The sequence below is a fragment of the Taudactylus pleione genome, unplaced genomic scaffold (assembly GCF_031769625.1).
Source record: "Taudactylus pleione unplaced genomic scaffold, aTauple2 ptg000124l, whole genome shotgun sequence".
NCBI lineage: Eukaryota > Metazoa > Chordata > Amphibia > Anura > Myobatrachidae > Taudactylus > Taudactylus pleione.
Genome location: NW_028284526.1, coordinates 883,040 through 891,619, shown reverse-complemented (window position 1 = coordinate 891,619; position 8,580 = coordinate 883,040).

The window sequence follows — 8,580 nt, the reverse complement described above, 5'->3', positions numbered from 1 at the left end:
TAGCGGTAGTGGGAGGCAGTGGGGGTCTCTATGCTGGCAGAGCAACGGCATTGCGATAGCAGTCATTAGCATATTTTCGCAGCAGACCTGCTTGCGATTACGGAGCTGTGATCACTATAGCGATCTGTTATTTTAATGTTTCCTATCTCAACATTTTATGTTTGTATTCTTAACACTTGGAAAAACTAATACAGTATATGTATCGTTCATTGTATTAGTGGTATTTACTTATATAGACAACAGCTATTGCAACATAAAAAGTTATTTCTCTTTGTTTTTTTTAACCTTCTATATCTTAATGTTGTTATTAGTTTTATTTAAAACATTATTACTATATAACATAAATATATGCATTCCACTAACTAACTATTGAATACAATTAAAGCAGTTGCAAAACTGACAATTGGCAGAAAAAAAACACAACAGCAATACACTAATGATTACAAAGAGCCGCCTAGAGAATAACTCAGTGACACGGTTAATGGCGCCCTCGGTGACTTCATTAGCAAAATCAAAAGTAGCATTATATTAATGACATCCCTAATGACTGACGAACCAGATGCCAGAGCCCTAATTATGGCTGTAAATGTGACATTAGGAGGAGATAATTTTGTAAACGCAGCAGAAAAACAATTGGGGATTTGTTTGAGACAGTAAGTTTGAGAACAAAACAATCAGAGGCATTTAGTAATTGTCTGTGTATGACGTTCACAGTTTAGATTCAATAGTTTTCTATTTCCCTTGAAATTAAAAAGGTCAATGGATGGAGAGATCTGGCAGGGGGTCCCCTGTCCTCAGCACTGCTAATATTCTGTGCTTTGTAAATCAGCAGCCCACAGACTGACTTATACTGTCCATAGTAGTATCAGAATAACCGAAGGGCAAAACAATTATTATATTATGTGCAATCATAAATATACAAGTAATGCTCACACACACACACACAAGTACATACAGTATATACCCGGCCCTTAGTTTACTGGCATTTATATATGGACTAGGGATGTGCGCCGACCCCCATGTTTTGGTTTTGATTTTGGATCTGCATCTCCTTCATGTTTTGGATCTGGATTTGGTGTTGCCAAAACCACCGTTGCGTGTTTTGGTTTCTATCAATTTAAAAAATGTATAAAAACTGCTAAAATCACACAAATTTTTTTGTGCCTACAGTGTTATTAACCTCAATAACAATTATTTCCACTCGTTTCCAGTCAATTTTGACCACCTCACAGCTCACTATATTGTTTTCATCCAGTTTAGGTCCAAAATTTGCACCAAGCTAGCTAACGGCTAGCTGGCTGACTAAGCTAAGTGGCAGCAGTGGGCGGTACAAACATGTGGCAGTTCAACTTCTAACATGGCACTTAAGGAAACATATGTTTTCATTATTCAAGAGGTCTGAGGAAGATGGAGTATGTATATAGTTGAAATCAGGGACAGGAAGGGTTGATTGGTAGTAAATGAAATTTTTTGATTCTGAAACAAATTTATGAGGAAGGAGGGGAGGGTATGGGTGAACAATATGTCCCATGTTGTGCCCACAAAATCAACTTGGTGGTTCAGAATATTTTTTTAAATTAAAGGGGCATGCAGGAGATGCTGTCTGTGAACATTTCTGGACATGTTTGGCTTTCAGCAACAGCATGTCAAAGATTGCAGCAGCTGTGGCAGTGCAACTTCCAACATGGCACATCAGGAAACAAATGTTTTTATTATTCAAGAGGCCTGAGGGAGTTGGAGTATGTATGTAGTTGAAGACAGGGAAAGGTAGATTTGATTAGTAGTAAACGTATATTTAACTTTTTGATTCTGTAAATTTATGAGGGAGAAGGGGAGAGGAGGTGGGGAGGCATTTACAAAAAATGTTTAAATGATTCACATCAGTCCTTGCCCAAGAAGAATCCTTGAGCGCTATGCCTGCTGCTGCTGCTGCTGGGAGTGGATTTTCGTCCCAGAAGGGGAGCAGGAAGACTACTAGTATTACTTTAATAAACAATTGACTGTTAAACAATCTTTTTCAATGGGGAGAAGGTAGGACAGCAGTCACCCAGTTGCACAGTGGAACACTGACGTCATAACATCTACAGTAAACTGGTATTCGATGTGCGTCCAATATCCGCCAATAATGCAGTGGGTTTTAGATAGTTAATTGTGGTCAAGGGCGTATCTATAATGGGTGCAGGGTGTGCGGACAGAGCAGCACATCTGTTCCGTACACTCTCCACAGCCAGAGTGAAAATGGCGCCGATCACCGGGACCTTTATACAATCCGACAGCGGGAGGATGACGCTTATTGCCTCATTTGTGGATCCGAGTCAGGCGGGAAAACCCGAGCTGGACTCGGATCTAGGCTCGGATACACGAAGTTCATGTGGGTCCGGTTCCCGGAAAACCGGACCCGCTCATCTTTACTTGTAATCTAGTAGTTCCTGGTTCCAGCATCAGCAGCTCTGACGACAGACTCGTGCTTCAGATTATTATTATCCTTTATTTATATGGAGCCACAAGTGTTCCGCAGCGCCTTACACAGTACATAACTCAGAATCAGATTGTGCGTCAGAGCCCCTGTGCTCATCTCCAAGCACTGCTGTTCCTGCATTCAGATGGTGCTCAGCCTTTCATGCTTGTCCGCCTCAGCCTGCACTTTCCTGCATGCAGTCCAAACCTGCACATACAGGGTCTGATTCAGAGAAGGACGCTAATGCGATCACTACTGCTATTTTGCATGGAACGCAGCTGTGAATATATGCTAATAGTTCCACAGTTTACCCGAGCATAGGGACGCCCACCGCTGCTTCCCATCTGCGTCCTACATCACGTACCATCCTCGAGCAGCAATGCAGCCCTTGTGGAAGGTCTGACCTGTCTCAAATACAGCTGCTCCCCTTACACGCAGAGCACTCATGCTGCATTGGAGACCACACTGGATAATGTATGCACACCCATGTAACAGCGTTTAAACAGTAAGACACACCTGCGTTTTTCTAACCTCTCCCCGTTACCTCTCCCAAACGCATACATGCCTACTCTCCCGGGAATCGTGGGAGGCTCCCGATTTTTCGGGTAACCCCCCGCGATCCCGGAAGAGTAGGCATATCTCCCGCATCCCGCCCACTTCCTAGTGAAGTGGGCAGGATGGGGAGATTTTACCTGAAATTATCGGGTCCGTCGGGAAGGGGCGGGGCTAAATTAGGCAAATCGCGTCATTTAGCCCCGCCCCCTCCTCACGGACCCGCGAATCATGGGGGTTTTCTGTAAAGGGGGCGGGGCCTAATGCCGTCTATCGTCTGGCCCCGCCCCCTGAAGAGGAGAGCAGCAGGTCCCCCTCCTGCTCCTCCCGGAAAGCTGCCCAGCAAAGTATCCTCTGTGCAGGCATAATCGCAAAACTATTGCTGATCGTGCGCAGTGTAACTGACACTCATGTGCAATGGCAAACAATCGCTCAATCTGTGTAAAAGTCGCCATTGCGTTCAGTTCTGAATCAGGCCCATAATACCTGCCTGCAGACTTTTCCTGCACATGATATATAGTTATAGTGCCTGCGCTAGTTTGCGTAATTCTATAGGTGCCTAATGTGACAATCAATATGTGTATGTAGATCTAATAATATTAGGCACACAGGGATAATAGTTAGGTGGTTTTAATGGATCTAGTACATACTACAACAAATCAATTGAGAGGTCACAATGCTCTCTAATTTGAGGAGTAATGTACACAGGATATGGTATAGGGAATGGGTAGTATATAGGTATATAGGTATATGGTCAAATGAATGTAGAAAAAATGGGAGGGATAAAATAATAAACAGTGTCCTTTAAATATAGGAAAGAATTTAAATAATATATATTGCAGATGGAATTAATGTCCTGGGGCTTGCGACGAGACCCTTGTGGTAGGGTCTCGTCTGCCGCAGGCCCCAGTGAGCTTTCGGCTCTAATAGAGCTGGAAGCTCCCCACTGACATCACTGCTGATGTCAGTGCGTGCCTCCGTTTGGCCAGCCACCCTCCCACCCCGCCTACAAAATGGGTCGAGCTGTCGATCACCATCAACAGCCGCCCCTTTTGTAGTGAGCCCCGGAGTGAGAGAATTTCTCTCTCGCTCCGGGGCTTGCGCACGCTCAGTGCGGCCGCTGCACGTGCGCAGGGCATCAACATCAACCCGCTTGAGAGCGCTCTGTGCTTGCGAGCGAGTCTGAATGAGGCCCTGTGTGCGTACGCAATACAGCGATCCGTAGTGAATCAGGCATAAAGTTCTTACAACCACAAAAGTCGAAACAGGCATGGTATGCCTTAGATACAAAGTTACTGTACGTGCACCTGCGCACTGAGAACTAGAGATACTGTGCGGTTGCGCTGTTTATATAATATGGTTGCTCTCCTTAAACTGGAAATAATATACAATATATACTGCGCTCAGCCCCTATGTGTACTGAAACTGAGGAATGGTATTGCAGTGAGCTGTAATTAATCCTGACTGAATAGATACACATATGTGGTAACACATGAGTATAGATAGTGGTGCCAATGGGTCAGTATACTGTTTATTTTCCTGCACTATTGACTATTAAGACAGATGATGGGGTAATATATAATTCGGCCTTTATTCTATAAGTGCCCCTGTGTGGTCTTAATTCTATAAGTACTAAAATTCTGTCTTGGTACCAATTAAAAATGTCAAATTGCGACAGTCTTGTGAAAATACATGAAGATTTTTACTCATAAGTATATTACAAATGATGTCATACATGAGCATAAATATTGCATAGGTATAAGCCCCTTTGTATAAGGTACATAGATAAACTGCCCACTTGGGACAAACTTGATGTTCCTTATAAATCCACAGATATATGGTGAATATGTGTCAGTGTGTCTCTGTTGCAAAACAGATTGTGGCTAATCTGTAAACCGTCCATACACTTATGTGTTGCAGCTGTGGATACCTCTCACTTTTGCTCTTCTTGCTGGGACTCATGGCAGGAGCTGGGCTGTAGGGTGACAGAAACGGGCTCCAGACTCAGCAACTCTTCCCCATGCCCCCCGGCCACCAGTGAAGCTTCTGAGTCACAGATGCCCTCTTGGGGGGGCTGGGTAACACAAGGAGGGTGTCGTGGTCTGGGGAGCGGATGTTGCTGGTTGGGCTACTAAGAACTTGCCCCCAGACACCCCCTCCATTACAGAAACCTAACTTCATGTTCTCCTGCTGCTACACACTCCTCACTGGCTTCTGTCTGGGGTCAGGTGTTTCGGGTCTTCTTGGACGTCCTTGTTGGCACGTCACCTGACCGCTTATGGTTTCTCTTGGGTTTGTTTGTAGGTTTCTAATCAAGTACTGTAGTTCTTGTGGTTTTCTGGTGCTCCAACATGTTTCAGCCACTGGGGCCTTCCTCTGGGAGATATGGTATGCCTTAGAATTAAAGGAGCAGCTGTTGTCACAAACATCCATGATGTGTTTTTCGTGCCAGATTGGGGATTTAAGGTCAAGTTCGCAGAAGACAAATGTGGTGCAGAATAAAAAAGGTACTGTAACTGCAACTATATATCCTAGACATGGAGGAGTATTATGCAGTGGCGGCCTCTGATTCAAGCCAGTCTATGGAGCTATGGAATAGGCGACTAGGCCATCTGGGGTATGATAATGTCCATAAACTCCTTGATGGAATGGTGACAGGGATAGCCATGGGCAATTCAGAAGGACCAGCATGTGAGAGTCGTATACAGGGTAAGCAAAACCTATTGTCCCTTTCCACAGTCAGCAACCAGAGCTGATTCACTGTTAGCATTGGTGCATACAGACATTGTGGTCCAAAGGAAGTAGAATCAATAAGTGGATATTGCAATTTCCTGACATTTATCTATGACTTCACGAGAATGACACCGATTTACTTCATTAATCCTAAGTAATAAACAAAATTTCACCTAGGAGATATGATGAAGAATTTGCAAGCACTTCAGTCAGTGAGTGTCAAGATATCCAGAACCCAAAACTAAAGTCTGATTGGTGTGAATGAAAATCCAAGATAGACCAAAGGGAAGACCATTCCATGATACATAACGCTGGTACATTGTAATACTGTATCAAATACTGTCAGATGTAGGGGTCAGTACACCAGCAGCCAATCCAAATGGTTAGATAGTGTTACTGCTGTCATCTTTATCACTTACACCAGACCCAAAGTCTGAATGATATACACCGCCTAAGAAGCATGTCTGTGTCTGTGCCCGAAGGGGAAATTTACTGTTCATTGGTTTTGTGTGTTGTTTATAATATCTGCAACTTCAACCCGCATGTAATGTGTTACGGTATCAGCACCCCGGGTGACGGGGGATGTTTTATTTTAGAGACAGCAATAATACCTAATTACAGTATACAAGAGGGTACTCTATATTATTATGTAAAATAATAGGGACCATATAAACTATTTGTGATGCTGGATCCGGGGAAGGGGCGGGACACCCTGCACCTACTCACCATACGTACCCCTCCATCTGTGCTGCAGAAATGATGCGGAAATGGGGAAAAGGTAACACTTTACCAAGAGATGCAGTTAAAAATGCTGATGGAGGGGATTCTGGTGGTAAGAATGCCAGAGCCGGAATCCCGATACCTGTCAGTATCCTGGCATCGGCATCCCAACTGCCGAATTCCCGAAGGTAAGTAGCGGGGTTAGGTGGATGGGTTAGTGTTAGGGTTATGGGTTAGGAACTAGGGGGAGGGTTATGCTTAGGGTGTGGGGGGTGGTTTTGAGGTTCTGGTTTTGTTGTGGGCCCGGGGTGGTAATAGGAGCAGACACTGAAGCAGATTTAAAAATAAACGTGGAGCTTTGGAGCTTTTAATGAGTGGCTTAACAGACATGAATGTGGCAAAACAGAAAGTCCGGGTTTAGCACTAAAGTGCACTTGGGAACTGTAGTGATGCAATGGGAAAAAGTCCAGGTAGTGTTAACAGAAGGCAGTCCAGTATTCCAGGTTTTGTGAGGCTGAAGTGAATGGCAGGCTGAAGTGAATGGCAGGCTGAAGTGAATGATAATGTCCAGAGGATTTGCAAGTGGAGGCAGGGTGCAGGGTAACAGCTGACACAGGTACTCAGGCAGTGGGAGAGACAATAGGAGGAGGCAGGAGATTCCAGCAGGGTATGGAGCAGGTCAGGTAAGCAGGCTAAGGCAAAGATCCAACAGACAGGTGAATGAGCACAGGAACTCTCTCTTAGCTCTCGCTGAGAAACACGTTGCACTGGCAATGAAAGGAAGCTCTGCACTCCCTTAAATACCCAGTGCCACACTGTGAGAGGCTAGAGAGAGCATGTGACACACCAGGATAGGGCAACTAGGTCACATGTCCGGAGGCAAGATGGCGGCACCCATGCCAGAACGGAACGGAAGCACCACCAGGCCTAACCAGACCAGAGTGACAGTATGCCCACACAGGACTACGTGCAGCCAATGCACCCCGCCAGATACCAGCGCCACCACCAGATGCCCCTCGCCATAGCATCCTCACAGGTATTACCCGTTGACCACCATGCCGAGAAACCCTGGTCGTGACAGTGGTTAGGTTGAGGCACATGGGGGGGAGTTTAGGGTTATGCACTGGGGAGGGTTAGGGTAGGGACAGGGAAAGGGTTAGGATCCTGGCATTGGGATTCTGACTGCCGGCATCCCGTACCCATAACCTTTACAAAGGACCAGTAATGAAATTACCAGGCACAGTGCTAGAGTCTACTCAGGATATGTGCTGGTGAGACAGAGGGGGCACACGCTGGGACTGCACATGGGCCCCCTCCTCTGTTAACCTGGGTCATATATATTAGAGACACCCTGTTGCAGCGACACAAATCCATCTCAGGGCATCTTTAGGTGCACCACCGCTCGCCCTATGGAAGCTTACATTAGCCCTATGACAGGCATCGTATCTCCCTCTGACACTGCCGTGTCTATAGACGCAGCCGCTCTCAGCGACTGATATCTCCCAGGAAAGCTCACTGAATTCCACAGCTCGTGTGTCCAAATTTCGTTCTGCGTCTCACTGCGGTAACCATTGGGATGTGTGCGCAGACTTACAACATCCGCCAACTCTGTGCGGCCTGGACACCGTGTCCGTTTCTGCATCAGGCCTGGTGTGTGGCTTCCGCTATCTCACCTATCAGAACCAAACCTGCCATTTTCTGATTGTTTCCTGCACAATTTCACTTGTTCTTGAATTGCGCGATTTTCCTGTCATTTGAAAAAAAATCAGGAAAGTAGTTTTTACCAGCGTTGTCTAAAAACGTGTTATTTTATGTGCGGCTCAGTCTTTAGTACATCTCTCGTTTTCCAAACCTCACATAAAATCACTAAAAACACCCTAACAGTACTTTAGGAAATTTACCAACAAGTCTCATTAGGTGGCTGGTAATACATATGACAACAAGCTTTTGGCACTTAGTTATTTTATCGCTAGTTCCTCCTATCTACCGGCAGGTGTAAAGGCCCCCATACATCAGCAATTGATTGCAGCAATCGTGCAATTTGCAATCGATTGTGTATAAAAATCTTTCCCTTTTTCAGTCGTTTGCAGATTGCAGAATTGCCACAATCGATTGAA